The sequence below is a fragment of the Camelus ferus genome, chromosome 4 (assembly GCF_009834535.1).
Source record: "Camelus ferus isolate YT-003-E chromosome 4, BCGSAC_Cfer_1.0, whole genome shotgun sequence".
NCBI lineage: Eukaryota > Metazoa > Chordata > Mammalia > Artiodactyla > Camelidae > Camelus > Camelus ferus.
This window is the reverse complement of record NC_045699.1, coordinates 46,370,979-46,387,838: the sequence shown is the minus strand read 5'-3', so window position 1 is coordinate 46,387,838 and position 16,860 is coordinate 46,370,979. Positions and strand designations below refer to the sequence as shown.

General features: G+C 46.4%; 1 protein-coding gene across 2 annotated transcripts in view; it reads left to right on the top strand.

The window, feature by feature from the left end:
- GABBR2 (gamma-aminobutyric acid type B receptor subunit 2) overlaps positions 1–16,860 on the top strand; it is a 352,698-nt gene that overhangs the window by 63,596 nt on the left and 272,242 nt on the right. The window lies entirely within an intron of this gene.

Below are 16,860 nucleotides of genomic sequence, written 5' to 3'. Positions count from 1 at the left end.
ATTTGGGAGCATCCCCTACTACAGGAGGAATATTATTCCTTATATTGCAACAAAATCTTCTCCTGCCCCCTCTAATCATTGTGCCTAGGATAGATCATGGGTGTTCCCTAGATGGAAAGTCAAGAGACAGAGGTTCTGGTCCCTAAGAACATCACACACCCATTGTGAGCCTCAGTTTCCCTGTAGGTTAAACAGCACGGCTGATATTACCAATGGCCGAGGGCTTATCTCTGATGCCCCTTGAGGCCAGAATGGGTGTAGGGGGTCCTTCTTGGAGACAGTCCTCTGAGAGCCCTGCCAGCTTTGGGACCCTGTGCCGGCCCAGTGCTGGACAGCCCACTTTGAGGCACATTTGTAACACCAGAGTGAGTCTTATGTAACATATACAAGGACACCTGAGAAAAATGTTACCCAAGAGCAGATGAGCCAAGATGATATTCTTACAGATGATTACCTTTAGGGATTTTGAGGATGTATCAGTTCTCCAAGACCACCTCTAGGTTCAGTGATTTGCTAGGAGGTCTCACAGAACTCAGAGAAAGCCATACTCACAGCTATGCTTTATTACAATCAATGAATATAAAGCAAAATCAGCAAAGGGAAAAGGCTCATGGGGGCAAAGACCAGAAGAACCACAGGCAAGCTTTCCAGAGCCTCCCCCAGTGGAATCACATGGGATGCACTTAATTCCGCAGCATTAAGTTTTGACAACACGTGTGACATACCATCTACCCAGGAAGCTCACTGGGCACTCAGTGCCCAGGGTTTTTAATGGGAGCCGATCACCTTGGCACAAACCAAAACTTCTAGACTCTCTGAAGAAAAGTAGGTGTTTGGCATAAGCCATATCTGCACAATTTAGGCTCAGTGAGGCACTCTTACCAGGGGATGGCGGGAACCCTCCCCAAATCCAACTTCTTAGGTGCCAGCCAAGGGCCACCCTTGCCAGCAGGTCTTTCTAAGGACACAGTCGCCAGCTTGCTCCTCTAACCCTTTTCCGCACAGACATAGTATTTAAAGGCGGTCCTCGCTGGGCACCCTGAAGCCAGGCTGCCTGGGTTCCCATCCTGGCCTGCCATCTGCTGTGTAGGTAATCTTGGACAAGTTTAAACCTTTCTACACCTCTGTTTCCTCATCTGTAAAATGAGGATGATAGTACTTGCCTCACAGGGTTGGTTGAGGATTAGACAAGTTAGTCTGTGTAAAGCACTTCAACAGTGCCTGGCATACAGAAAGTGCTAACAGCTAAGCTGTTATTATAATAGCTTAGCTGCTATTATAATTACTATTGTGGTTGCAGTTTAAGGTTCTGTGGTGCTAAATATACATGCCTGGTTGCAGAAAAGAAGCTTCCCAAGGACCATACGCAGTGTTAAGTAGAAGTGTCCTTCCCACACCGTGCCTGGTCTGAGGCAGAGCTGGTGATCAGTGCTTTTGCATACCGAGGGGGTTTAGAGCCTTGGCGGGTGGGGAACTCAATTACTGCTGGTCTCCTGAGCACCAGGGAGTTCACGCTGGAGAACGTCTTTGGGAAGGAGATTGATGGCAGAGGGAAAGGCTGAAGGCACAGGGTCACCCTCTAGCAGTCTGACAACAGTGATGGGATGAACCAGACCCCCGTGTTCCAGCTTCTTCCCTGTGCAGTAGGAAGAGCCCTAGCCCAGCTTCTAGTTCCAGAGATGCCACCAGCTTGCTCAGTGACCTCGGGCCAGCCCCTGCCACCTTGGGGCTGAACAAGATGTTCCTCAGTCCCCCAGCTCTGACAAATTGTGCTTCTCGGGGCCTCCCTGGGGCTGAATCTGGGTTAATATGCCTGCAAGTTCCAAGGTCTCCGTGTTAGAACCCAGGGCTCCTTTTAGACTGACCCAGGCAACTCAGACACGCTTCAGTTCCCAGCCTCCTTTTCCTTATTCACAGTCTTGTCTTTTCTGCTCTTTGCTGCCCACATCTATGTCTGTAACTGTCCACTACATTTGTTTTGGAGGTCATGGTTACGACTGGGTCAGTGGCCATGTGTCTATGTCTGCCAGCAGCCAGAAACTGCCGTGCAAAAGGAAATGTGTTTGGGTGGCATCCCCACCCCTGCTTGCTCTCTAGATCCCTGCTTGTCCCGACTGACTGCCAAGTGTAGAGGTCCAGACAGGTCATGCACTCTGTCCTCCAGGTGACACCACAGCAAGGGACATAAGGCAGGCTACATCGGATGGGATTTGGGACAGAAACTCAGTTCAAGATGACTTCAGGGGAAAGAAGGAATGGATTGGGTGGGAATGGAATCATTCCAGGACTTGGTTCCTCTCTCCCCTCTCTTTTTGATTCTGTGCTGGCTACATTCTCTTGTGGCTTTTCTCCTCCTGGTGGGAAGATGGCAGTCAGCAGCTCTCAGCAACACCAACAAAAAAGCGATTCTTTTTGCTAACAGAGCAAACGGAAGTCCCCAGACTGAGCCTCGGTGGACCTGTTGGGGTCAGTGCCTATCTCTGCCCCTGTCACTGTGGCCACAGGGATACAGTTGGCTCACATGATGAGAGTGGAAGAAGAGCGCTCCCCCAAGGAAGATATGGGCTCTATTACCAGGAAGAAGAGAGCATGGATATTGAGCTCACAGTCTTGTTGGGGGAAGCAGACACAGAAACAGACATAGAAACATAAAGAGGGGCTCCAACTTAAACAAAGGCAAGATGAAGTCCCTGCTCTATTAAAATCTTTGTATCAGTGAATTTCAGAAACAAAGATAGAGGAAGGAAAGTCCACTACACAAGTGGAACGGTGATGCCTCTGTGTGTATATGTGTGTGTGTGTGTGTGTGTCTGTGTAGGATGGGCAGAGCATAAGGGCGGATTCCATGTAGGAAATTACCTTTCTCTATCATCACTGGCGCTGCCCCACCGTAGCCTTTGGGCACTCACCATGCCCCCCTGCAGTAATGCCCTGACCACCCCCACCTGCCAGCAGCCTGCAGCAGTGACTGGCAGGAGTAGGTTGGTGAATATCCCAGCTCCTTGCCCTCCAGAGACCCCAATGGATTGAGTCCAGTTACCCACAGCAGGAACCTGCTCAACAGAGCACCCTGATTGTTCCAGCTCTTTTTCTATTCTACTTCTGCATTTCCTTACTGGTGCTTTTTTGGAGTCACCTCACAAATAAAAATCCTCATCCCAGAGTCTGCTTCTGGAAGAAACCAGCTAAGACAGCCTGGAAGAATGAGTAAGATTTGGATGGATGGAAGCCATTAGGATGGAGGAGAGGTAGAAACAAGGTAGGAGGAAGGAATTACGTGAAAAACGTATGGAGATGAAACAGAGAGCACAGAACATAGAAGAGAGACAGTGAATTCAGTTTGGCCCAAACAGCACTTTTCAAATCTTTTTGACTGTGATCCATGGTAAGATGTGCATTTTACAGCGGGATACAGTACACTCACATCTGCACACACACACACACTCAGAGTCACGCACACGTATCTAAAATGGAGTTTCCATGAAATGAAAAATTCCTATGTGCGATGCACTTTGGTATATCATATTCTGTTCTGTTCTATGAAAAAATTCTGGTCAGGACCCGCTAGATTAATTTGATATCTCCTTCATAGAATGTGATATTCAGTTTAAAAAACACGGGGCTAGAGGGAAGGGGGTAGGGATCAGAGTAGCGGGTGATGAGGGAGAAAGTTAGGTTAGACCAGACCTCAGAGGAGCCTGAATGTCAGGCTGAAATACCTGCACTTGATTCTGGAGTCATGGGGAGTCACTGCGGGCTTCTGAGTTCAGTTCCCAGCTGAGCTTCAGGAAGCTTATTATGGCAGTGCAGGGGATGGGCTGAAGAAGCAAGGAGACCCGTGAGGAGCCTGCCTTGTGGTCCAGCTGAGACGCTTTGCTTCGGGGTCTGCCTTAGGACTAGGGCAGGGGGATGGAGAGGCGGGAGCAGATGGTGGAGGCACCCAGCCTCAGTGGCTAATTGGACAGGAAGACTGAGGAAGGCGAGAAAGAGGCCTTGGGGTCTCCAGGCAGGCTCATGGGAAGGAGGGTGGGGCCATCACCTTCCTTGGTTACTGATGAACTATTTATCAGGGCATGAAACTTTCATTAATGTTATTCCGGTCTGTGAGTCTGGAAATGTCATAAGGAACTTGTTGACTGGTCAAGCAGCTTGTACTTAATGTGTCCAGAAAGCAGAACTGTTCCCAGAGCTGTCGTAAGTGGGAAGTAGCCGTGCTGGAGGAGCCTTGCTTCTTGATGGATTTCATTCTTGCAGCTCTTCACAGCGCCCCTCTTCTCCCCTTGGGTGAGGCCCTCAGGGTCCCCCCAGCCCCACCGCCCATCGACCTACTTACTGCACGATTCATATGGAGCCAAGCTAGGGGAGCTGTGTTCTTGCCTTTCATTCACAGAATATTTACCTGGCCAGGGGCCCACTGGACACTGAGGATGTTAATTTGGTCTCTCCCCTTAAGGGGCGCATGGTCTTGTTGGGGGAAGCAAACACAGAAACACACATAGGATCATGGTGAAAGTGGCTCCAACTGAATGAAGGCAGAATGGAGTGTCTGCTCTATTACAACTGTTGCAAAGATTTTCAGAAACAAACAGGAAGGAAGGGAAACTAACATTTTGAGCACCAATAATGTGGCAAGTGCATGCTAGTTGCTTTACTTACGTTAGATACTTCGTCTTACAGTAACTCTGTGTTTTATGGATCTGTGGATACCCCTCCAATGAAAATTACCTGTGTGTGTAGAAGTGTGGTGTGTGTGCACAGTGTGTGGTATGGCGGGGTGGTATGTATGTGCATGATGTATGTGTGTGTGTGTATGTGTGTTATATGTGGTATATATGGTATGTATGTATGATATGTGTGTATGAATGTTACAACACAGGTCCTTGGGTTCCATCTTAGACCTACTGATTCAGATTCTCTAAGTGTTTGTGTGGAGGTGGAGGGTAGAGGAGGGAAACCCAAGAAATCTGTATTTTAATAAGGTCTCCAGGCTATTCTTAGGTGTACTAAGGTATGCAAATCTCTGTGGAGATTCCTTATTTTTCCCCACTTTACAGATGGGGAAACTGAGGCTCCAAAAGTTTTAGGAACTCAGCCAAGCTCAGCCTGTTAATATCTTACCCCAAATCCCGTGTGTGAGACTTACTGATCTGCTAGTGGTTCCCTCAGGCACCCTGCCCCGTTTCAGAACCTGTAAGCCTCCCACCTTGCATAGCCTGCGTATCACCCACTCTGCACAGGTGGGCTCTCTTTCAGGAAGTCTTCCAGGATGCCTGCCTGCTGTCCTTCTTCTCCAGTGGATTAGACTTCTCCCTGCTCTGGACTCCCAAAGCACAATTTGCCCCAAGTCTAGACCAATCCTTGTCTGTGGCCCCTGCCCCATTAAAGCATCTCTCACATTCCCTGTATCAGGACCATATCTGGAACATGGTAGGACTGTTCTGTCTGTGGTCCCTCAGCATCACTCAGGGAGAGACAGATTCTGACTCGCAGCAAAGGGAGCATCAGGTTGATTTCATGGAGGTAGGGGAAGTATTTGAGCTGAGCCTTGTAGAATAAGGGGAAAACAAGGGCAGTCTGCCCCTTCATGCTGTGAGCAGGTTTACTGAGTGTTGAGTAGTTGGCAGCTAAGTGTAGACAGCAGGGCAAGCTGCAGAGTGTCCGTGACTAATAGTGTCTGTGATTCCATCCCTAGGCTTGGATGAGGTTAGGTGATTAAATTCAGTTCAGCACCCATTACTTGGGTGCCCAGTGGATGCTGGAGCTACAGCAGATCCAAAGGTGAAGTAGGGCCTGGTTCTGACTTCAGCAGCTGTTTAGAGGAAATTACTATCAAGTTGTTGAAATGTTTTATATATCTTTGGTTGTTTTTTTTTAAAGGTTCAAAACTTAAAAATTATTCAAGTAAAATAGAAATCTTAAATGTTGAGACTGGTGGAATTTAGCCAAGACTCCCTTTTAAATTCAAGTGAAGTGATCACAAGGAAAAGAGGTAAAAATTGAGGGAGCCTCAGAGCCAGTTCCAGGTTATAGAAGAGGCCTGTCCTGAGGCCACCACAGTGCCACTCTTTCTGGTTAGGAGAGAGGATCTGCATGGCCAGAAGCACCTGGTTTTCCCCTAGGCCGGGCAGGGGAGGTCCCGGGTCAGCAGGGCACTTCCAAAAGGAAAGGTAGTTTATAAAGGAACCACTGGAACCTTTAGAGGGAGCAGCTGCCATTGGAGATGCTGGCACCATATGTGGCCAGCTGGATCTCCAGCATGGGCTCCTGGGTCGGGGGAGAGGGCAATTATGAGGTTCTTTCAGAAATAGAGTGTGGGAAACCAGGATTTTCTAGACGCATCATAAATGGGTCTTATATCTGAAATTTTTTTCTTTGCATATGCATGTGTGAGAGGGATGGTTGATGACTAGATATGAGGCTGAAATTTATACTAGGTTAATTAAGTTGTATTTGTAGGAAAATTGTGTCACTGCAAGGTATGCTGTTTCTCCTCTTCCAAGGGTAGGGGGTGGGGTGGCGCTGTCCTGTCCACCCCCAGGCAATGCCAGTCTCCTGGCAGCTGCCATCTTCATGGTATGGTGGTCTGGGTCACACTAGATGTGCAACGCAGCAGCAGGTATCAGAACACACAATGGATACTTTGGGTGAATACGACCTGTTTCTATCATGATTGCTGGATGTCTGGGAGTGAGAGGTCCTGCTGGGGAGGACACTGTCTTGAGGCATCTTAGGCATAAAGCTTCTGGCAGTCTCCATTGCTGTGCCCTGGGCAGAACCCCCTACTCAGCTGCCCATGAGCCATCACAGACTCTTCTGGAAGGAAGAAAGGAAGTACAGGGCAAAAGGAGAGGAAGAACTAGCCCTGGATGGGGAATGGGGCCGTGGTTCCAGCCCCATCCCCACCAGCCTCTCTGTTGCCCTGGACAAGTCACTTCCCCTCTCTAGGTCTCCTTCTCCAACTTGAACCTGGTGGGTTTGAACTAGATTATCTGCAAGTATGCTTCCAGCTCAGATATTTTGAGTCTGTGATTAGAATTGGACTCTAAGCATTTCTCATTAATCTAGAACACCCTTTGGGTAACTCTGTAGTTATTATGTGCTTTGTTCTGGGTCTCTTTCCAGGTCTTTTCATCTCTTTGTTCCCATTTTGTACTCCTATTTTTAGCTCCTCTTTTTCCTCACCACCCTTCTTCTTAAAAGATTTGGGAGACAGACAGACTTGGGTTTGAATCCAGGCTGTACCACTTCTGTTTGTGTGATTCCAGGCAAATTATTAATAGCTTATCTAAGCCTGAGTTTACTCACATGTCAGACAGGAATAATATCTATTCTCTGGTTGTTATGTTATTAAATGACACACTCAGGTATATGAGCAAGTGTTCTCTGGCATATATATCTATGTGCCAAATTTCTATTACAGCCGACGCAAATTACCACAAATTGAGTGGCTTATAACAGCACAGATTTATTATCTCACAGTTCTGGATGTCAGAAGTCCAACGTGGGTCTCCATGGGATAAAATCAAGATGTCAGCAGGACTGCGTTCAGGAGGCTAAAGAGGAGAATCTGTTTTCTTGCCTCGTGGAGCCTGCCTGCGCTCCTTGGCTTGTGGTCCCCTATGGCTTCCTGAGGCCTTGATGGCCACTCGAGTCTTCTCACACTGCCTCCCTCTGACATTCACTTTTCTGCCTCTTGCTCCCACTTTAAGGATCCTTAAATTCCACCCAGATAATCCAGGATAATCTCCCTATTTTAAGGCCAGCTAATTAGCAATTGAATTTCATCTGTGGCCTGATTCTCCTTTGCCATGTAACCTGCATATTCAGAGTCTGGAGATTAGAATGTGGACATACTTTGGGGGCCATTATTTCTGCTGACCACAGTAAGCCTTCAATAAATAGCCCTGTTCATGAATGTTATTACTCTCGCCTTTCTCTGGGGAAGCAGAAGTGAGGGGTCACCAGAAAAGTGGAGGGAAAGGTTCTCAAAGAAGCCAGATGCACTTCGCTTTCCACATGCAGTGTGCAGAGCCAGGACCTCATTCCTGGGTGGGGGTTTTGCCTTTTTACCAGGCTGCCTGTGGCGGAAGGTTAGACTTACTGAGTCAGTGCAGAGGCCTGGAGCTTAGAGGACTTGGCACTGGAGGAAAATTTTAGTTCAGCAGTGTCTGATGGAAGTTGTTAAATGGTCAGAGCTCTTCAAAATTGGGATGGGTCACCCTTGAAGGAAAGGAGCTCCTTGTCCTTGGAGGTGTGTAAGCAGAGACCAGGTGAGCTAGATCAGTGTTTCCAAACATCTCTCACCACCAGATTCCGGACCTCATCCCTGACCCATTGGACCAGAGTCTCCAGTGGAGGGCCTGGGACTCTGTATTTTTGAGCAACTTGGAGCTAGGTACTTGAAGGAGACAATGGCTCAAAGGTTCTTCCTACCTCTGAGATGCTTTGCTCCAGAAATTTTTTTTTGTTTCCAAAATTCTTTTTTGCTTTACAAAAATGAAATGAAATATCTGTTTAAATCCCTGTCACTCCTTTGTGAGGGACTGACTTCCCTCCAAGGGCATGCTTCGGTTTCCTGAGAGATCTTGAGGCTGAACCTTGTGCTCACCCTGACACGATCTGAGGACCTCCCTTTACAAGTAACAGGTGACTCTGAGGGTTGGGGAGAGAGTTGGGCAGCCCCACAATTCATTCCTTTGCCCACAGAGGTAATTTCTGATAAATTCTTGGCCTTTTATTTTCACCAAGTACCTTGATGGAGAATTTCCCCAGTGAATTTTCATATGAACTTAAATTGCCGGTATTTCTGGCATAACCTAATATGTTGTCATGCCACCCACATCGTTTTTCATAACGAAGAAAGGTGAGGAGCACAAGACTGCTTCCTTGGTGAGGTTTGCCGTCTCCTGCCTTGGAATTATTGCTGGAGCATATTTATGATGCAGAAACCCAGGCTCCACTCCAACTCATGGAATCAGAATAGGGGGTATGGCGGGGTGTGCAAGGGAGTTGGCATGCTAGGGGCACAGTGAGGGGAGGCTGAGGTCTGCACATTAAGCACACTGCACAGGTGATTTCTAAACTCTGAGAAGCACCATAAATGCTCAGTTTCATGGGGAAAAAACAGCTAAAGAGAGGAAACCTTTACCCAGTCTATAAGGCCATCTTTTACTTCATCTTCTACTCTCATCTCTTCCTCTTGCAAATACACTTGTACCCCCCGTATTCCAGCCACACTAAATTTGTCTTCATTTCCCGAATATGGCCTGAAGGTTCACATCGCCTTGCCTTTGCTTAGGCAGTTCCTTCTGCCTGATCTGTCCCTTTTATTTTGATTGTCACATCTGACTTAGAGGCTCAACCTACAGATGCCTCCTTCTGGAAGCCTGCTCTGATTTCACCTCAGGAGGCAGTCACACCTCTTGCCTTTGTGTGTGCCTTTCCCTTTGTTTGAGCTAGAGCGTGATAGTTAAATGAGTTGTATTGAGAGTTCCAGGTAGTATTTCTGGCTCTGTCTCCCACACTGTTGTTCTGGATGTTAACTGGATGGCACTTACTCTCACCTTGGCCTCCTTACCTCTCCCAATCCCAGCCTCTGACACGTAGGGGTCACTCTTTAGATGTGTGTGGAATGAAGGGACCACTATGCCAGTTGTCCCCTCCTAAACTTTGCCTGGTGTGCCCTCCCAGCTTCAGTGGCTGTCCCAAAATGCCCTGTGGTTGCTAGAAGCTCTGAACGTGCCAGTTCTGTGAATCCCTGATGAAAATAGACAGAGCAGTATGCTAATCAGGGAAAGATTGTCTTTATAGAGTACAGCTGATAAGGTAATTTGCATATTCTGGTTCATTGTTGTATTTCGAGTAAGTTACATTATTCCTTAAAGGAACTGGGGCCGAATAGCCTGCAGGAAGATGTAGCAGGAGATGTGCTGTCAGGAGCAGGCTGGGTCCCAGAGAACAAAATTAGACTGAAAGCTGGGGGATCACAGGGAGGCAGATGTCTTAGGTTGGTAATAGGTAGGGCTTTGACTGTCAGAGCTGCCAGAAATGAAGGGGTTTGACTGTCAGGCTTCCTCTTGAGGTGATAAGTTCCCTGTCACTGGGGTTGTTCAAGGAGAAGCTGAATGAGCTATTGCCTAAAAGGTTTGATAGCTGATAAGAGGCGTGGCTCCCATGCACTACAACGCCAAGGGTCACTGATTCTCTGGTTGTGTGTTCTTTCTTCCAACTCTCTGATGTCTACACTTTTGATGGGCATTGAATTAATAGTTGTTTATTCTTTATTTTAACTAATAATAGTTTATTAGTTTATTAGTTTTCTAAGGTGCTATAATAAATAATCACAAACTGGGTGGTTTTAAACAACAGAAATTTGTTGTTTCACAGTTCCAGAGGCTAGAAGCCCAAAATTAAGGTGTCAGCAGGGCCACACTCTCCCTGAAGTCTCTAGGGGAAGATCCTTCCTTGTGTCGTCTTATGGTTCCTGGTGTCTTTGGCCTGTGGCGGCATCACTCCAATCCCTGCCTCCGTCTTCACATGGCCTTCTTCCTTCTGTGTCTCTCTTCATCTTCTCTTCTAATAGGGACACCAGCCAGTGGATTTGGAGCCTGCCCTAAACCCAGGATGATTTCATCTCAAGATCCTTAATTAATTACATTGGCAAAGACCCGATTTCCAATAAGGTCACATTCTGAATTTCCAGGTAGACATGAATTTGGAGGGGAACACTACTCAACCCACTAAAAATAAGTATAAAACATCTCACCAGGGCAGCGTGCTCACCATCTAAGGCTCTGCCCTAGGAAGTTCCATATTGTTGTAGGCCTCTTAGAGTATGGACTGAAGTAGTGGGAATGATGTTCTATCCAGGGCCCAAATCAAGGAAGCTAGCTGGGAGGTGAGCTGAGGCCTTTGCCCATCCCCTGAGCAGCCCTGAGATCTTCTGCAGACTTGTGCACGATGACAGGTTTCCCCCTAGAGCCCCCACGGCCTCATATGGCAGCTATGAAAATGCACCTCTGCCATCCCCACCAGTGGCAAGTGTAACTGACCACACTCCAGGTGCTGCCATCTGAAACCCATCACTGCTTTTGTGCTGAGGCCAGGCTTCCCATGGACTGCTCCCAGCCAGTGATGAGCTGAGTGGAGACACTAGGACATTAGAACACAACAGAACAGGCCCAGGTGTGGGAGACGTGAGACTCCTCTGATGACACTGGGTTCGAGGACTACCCATTGACCCTTGCCGAGCACCCCTAGAACTGCACTGCAGTCCAAGGCTTTTCCACCGACCACCCCTCCCCGCTGTCCTCTGTCAGATCCAAGTTGTGGTCTGATCCTCTCCCGTCCCCTTTGGCTCCTGGCCCATTTTCTCTCACAGGCGTTTCCCCTGTTAATCTCTTGTACATCAAACCCTGTCCTAGCCTCTGCTTCTCGGAGGAACTGGACTGACATGGGATGGATGTTGGAGAAGCATTCTTGCTGGTTCTGCAGTTGCCCACGGCAGTGACCAGACCAACAGCTCGCCCTTTTCCACTGTTTCTTCTTTCTTATCCCACCTCCCTGCTTCCTTGCTGGATGACCTCTCTGCCCTCCAGCAAGCTCTGCTCTCGGGGAAACCCACACAAATGCAAGATGCTACATATTAGGAGTAACCCTAGATTTCTCACAAGTTATTCTCTGTTTCAAATACAGAATCATACAGGTTAGGCCTGAGCACAGCCTTCTGTTACAGATGGGACGGTATTGGCCCAGGGGAGACTCAGTCGCCCCTCAGTGAGGGGAAGGGTTGCTTGTCCTCGATTTTCCTATTTTCTTTGTCTTGCATGATTCTAGATGCCCCTCTTGCTTCTATTCCCCTTCATTGTGTGGCTTCCAACGTGCCTCTCTTTTCCATGACCTGCTTCTCCCCCGTCCCCAGGCATCACCTTGGGAAGACCCCCTCCCCTGCTGCTCCCCTAAACAAATCCATTCCCTGCAGTAGGTGTTCGAAACCATTGGTATTTATTTCCAGGGTTTTCTTACTTTTGTGGGCTTTCTTTTTCTAGGGTGATTTTAGATCAGCTTTCCACCTGCCATCAGCTCCTCTCTCCTCTAACAGTTTTCCCCAAACTGCCCTGCTCAGCACTTGCTCTCACTAAGATTTTGAATTTATTTTTCTACTTTCAGGTAAATTGAGGCTTGAGGGGTCTGCATCTTCTGTTTTATGGTAGATGTGCTTTTTATTTATTCTTTTCCTTACTGTTACTTGGAGGCAATATCAGGAGTTTTGCACTTAAATGGCCACCATTACCTCAGCCCCCACTCCCGGAACTCTCCTGTGCCCCTGATGTTTTTGCTGCCTTTCTGAGGTCTCGTGACAGTGGTGTCGTGGAGCCAGCTTGTACTGGCACACGAGAGCTGATGTTAACTTCTCAGGAGTTTTTGAAGCTGACTGACTTCACGTTAGTAGCTTGAAATTGGCGATGATGGGAGTCTTCATACCATGGAAATTGGCCACCACTACAAACCAGACCTTCCCCTTCCCCCTGGTGTTTATTAAACACTGACCAGCACACTACTGACGGCTTACAGTTATGCTTCTCCAGCAGCCTGTGCACTTTCTGAGGCTGTCCTGAGTGCACTGCATCCCTTGGCACATAGAGGCCCCAGTGGGTGTTGAGTGAATGAGTGATACCTACTGAGTATTCCAGGTGCTTACCACTCTGTGCAAACCATCCCAAACTTGGTGGTGAAGCAGCCACTATTCCACTATTTTATTATGCTCAAGGGTCCTGTGGGTCAGGAAATCAGGCCACAGCAGGAATGGCTTGTCCTATCCTATGACTGGGAAGACTTGATGCCTAAACTTAGCTGAGACTGTAGACCAGAGACCCTACACACAGCCTCTCCACCTGGTTTTGGCTTCTCACAGAAAGTGGCTGGGTTTTAAGACAGAGCATACTGTGACTGCCAAAAAGAAGTTCTTGGACTGCATGTTTCAGGAGAGCCAGGTAATGGTTGCATGGCCTTTATGACCCAGTCTTAGAGGTAACATAGTATCACTGTCACTATACTTTATTGATTAGAGGAGTCACAAGTCTCTCAGATCCAAGACGGTGGGGCATAGACCCTTCCCCTAAGGGGAGATGTATCTTAAGAGCTTTTGTGACACATTTTTAAATGGCCACACTGACTAAGACAAGGAGGTACATTTATTGAGCACCTGCTATGTGCCAGATGCTTTATGTACATCATCTCTATTTCTTCACAACTATAATGTTATAATTTCCATTTTGCAGATAAAGAAATAGGCTTAGAGAGGTTAAGGAGCTTGTGTAAGGTCACACAGCCATAAATCATTATGACCCTTCTACTAGGACTTAACTTAAGTTCATTTGTGGAGTACAATGTGACTTTTGTTAGGCTTGGGGAGACAAGGGTACATAAGACCCAACCTTGCTTAGAGAGCACAAAACAAACTCAGTCTGGCATACATTCATCCCCATGGCATTTTAGCATCCAGCCAACTATGGTTGGGTATGAGCAGTGCTTCACTGTGCCTAAAAGTCAGTCAAGACCACGTGTGCAGGAAGTGCTGAGTAATTGCTCTTGTCCAGGCTAATTCAGCTTCAGAACCTCAAGACTGAAGTCAGTAGTGTGGAGTACTTCAAATTAGCTGTAAAATTTCAATCCAATTGCTAAACTGCCTAAATTATCAAGTTTGCTCATTGCTAGTTGAATGCATGTATAATTAATTTTTTCTAAAGTCTGGACTAAAAGCTGCTGAAATCAGATCTTTTTTCTTGAATTAGATTCAAATGTCACAGGGATGTCTTTGGTTTTATGATGTAACCCAAAGCAGCACACAAGTTTAAAGAATTTTTAGTTGAGCTCTATATTGGGGAGGGAGATAAGTTAGAGGGCCCAATATTTGTAAAATTAAAATTACATTCTTACTGATTGAGTGTGTCTCCATTGATGACAAATATGAATCAGAGTATTGCCATAACTTTTATTATCAGGATTGATAACTCACATTTGCTAAAATCTTTTAGAGTGTTAGCTCCATGGGGTCAGGGATATCTGTCTATCCCCAGTGTACAGGATAAGTAGTTACTGGCACAGAGTGGACACTTAATAAATATTTGTTGAATTAGCTAATTGATCACAGCCATATCCTTATAGAATAGAAACTTTCATTATCATTACATTTCATTTCATTTTACTAATGAGGAGGCTGAGTCTTAGAAAGGTAAATTGTCTTTTCTAGGGTCACACAGGCAGGAAGTGAGTCAAGGCCTGGATCCAAATTTTTGGACTCCTTACCCTTACCCTGTAGTTCTTTTTTCCTAAGTGTGTAAACACACCACAGAAGTTTTCAAGAGGTGTTTGTGAATTGCATATCCACTCAATTTGATTTTGATGACTATCATTGATGGTTTTTATATTAACATAGTATTTAATAATGGTTTACATACCCTATAGCAGTGCTGAACAATAGAGCTTTCTCTGATGATGGAACTGTTGTATATCTGCAGTATTTAATGTGGTAGCCACTAACCACATATGGCTAGTGACTATTTGAAAAAGAAGTGAGAACTTCCTTTTTTTCCCCCCACAAAGAGAGACTTGAGGCCCACGAGGGAAAAAGGCTTCCCAGGGGCTTGCTGTGATTTCAGCGTAGACATGGGCTAGGACCCCAACGTCCTGCTTCCTTCACTGGCTCTTTCCCTTTATCATGTGGTCCTTGCTGGCTTGAAAATCTAGTTTCACGAATTCCCAGTAGTCTCCCAGCTTCCCCAACAAATTCCTTTTGCTTCTCTTTCTCCTTCTGCTGTCTGTGTTTTGATCATTTCTCTGATCCTGTTGCTGCTGAGTTAAAGAAATGAAACATGAAAGGAAGTGGAAACCAAGTCTGTCCTACCCTGGTTGGTCACTGGGCCTCTAATCACACTCCTGCAATCCCCAGTGCTCATTACCTGTTGCCCGATTTCCAGGGTGTCTGGATGCTCTTGGCTGCCAGTAATAAAAAAGCCACTCAGAGTGACATAAACTATAAGGAAGCCCGTAGGCTCACAATGAGAGGTCCAGAGTAGGTGGGTATTCGGGGTCAACTCAATCCTGTAACAGAGCCAACTTATCTATAAGGTACAGTAGGCACAATCCATGGTAACTTTAATGCCCACAAAAATGCTTTAATATTTTTAAAATAAGAAGACAAGAACTTTGAAGTTGGAGAAAATGTGTTGATACATGATTTTAATAATTCATCTTTATACCAGTGCAGTCATAAAATGTAATTTTTATAGTACAAACATTCATATTTATTTGTTTGTTTATTGAGGAAGGGGCCTAGGAAGGCAAAAATACCTAGGCCCTCTCAAGTCATAGTGGGGTTTTGTCCTAGGAAAAAAAACTCCAGGGAACTTTTCTCATCGTTCACAGGCCAAAATTTTCCAAGAACATTCCTTCAGGGAGCCGTGTATTCTAACAGCTGCAGCAATCAAGATCAAGGAAAAGGGGCTTAGACTCACGGGCCAGGACCCCACAGAGAGCGTGGCTGCTACACGAGGGGGAGGGCTGAGCCCAGAAGAAAATCAAGGTCTGTCGGGGAGAGAAAGGTGAAGGCTACTTAGGAAACTCCCAGTATCCACTATGTCCACTTAAAGAAGTCGGTGAGCAGAGGATATCAAGATGTTAGAGGTATGAGGAAAACGATGGCCCCTGCTTTCAGGTTTGGTTTATATGATCTAGTCCCAAGGAGGAGAAGATGGCCTGTGATTTAAGGAGCTCCTCGTGATAAGTGTGCTTCTTCAGCTTAATGATTAGAATCAGCTTGGGTTTGATTAAGAGCAGGAAGAAATTCTAGGCTCGTCATCTGAACATTTCCAGTCTTTTCTGTGAAAATTTTATGATTCTTTAGTAAAACAATAGCATAAACCTGAATATCCTGTTTTCTCTTTATAAATAAGGGCACATATAATTTTGAAGCATATTTGAAAAAGTGTAAATATCAAGCACAAATGAATTGCCTCACTCATTAAACCTTAGCTCAGTCTGTGCTTAGATGAACGCTAATGTTTAGTACCAGGTGTGTATAGGAAAGATCCCTTTCCTTACCCAGAATTGGTGATTAACTCTTAGTTTTGACTCAGCTTTAAATCTGGCAGTCAATTTACAGTGCTGGGAGGGGAGAAGGGCCCAGCCCTGCCCTTACATCTGTGTGTGTTCTCCTGTGCAGCACGGAGGAGGCTGGGGGATCTGCAGGTAAGAGAAGTTGGCTGGTGGGGAACCCACACTCTGTCATGCAGCAAACCCTTGCCCTTTCCTCTTAGGGAAAAATATCTTGAGTAGTAGTTGGCAGGAGGTGTTGGAGGCAGGGTCGTGTGTGAAGGCAAGTTCCATTTTCAGGGCGGTTTGGATCACACAGAGCAGAGAGCGAGGTGTGATTGCTGGGATAAAAAGTCAAGTACGGTGGCGTAGCTAATAGAAAAGCTTTGAAATAGCATTACATGTACTTTTTATATAAAGGGGAGAGAAAGAAAAGGTGTTACCACCTAAAGTGGGCAATTTCACAGAAAGCTCAAGTGTTTCTCAGCCAAGAGGTGCCCCGGAGCTGGTCAAACCCCAACAAATGCCCAGAGAAGGCACTGGCCTTAGCAAGTGCAATTCAGGGGGAGTTATGGCCAGCAGGCAGCCCAGGTAATTAGCTCCCCTTCCTTTGAAAATTTATTTGTGTATCTCTTTATAACATGTGGCTTTAGGACACCCGGGTAGTAGCAAAAGTCCTACTTTGAAGTCAGCCCAGGCTTCTAGTTCTTTCTTCTTTCAAGCTTTCCTGGTCTTCAACCTCCTCATCTGTAAAATCGGGCTAAAATT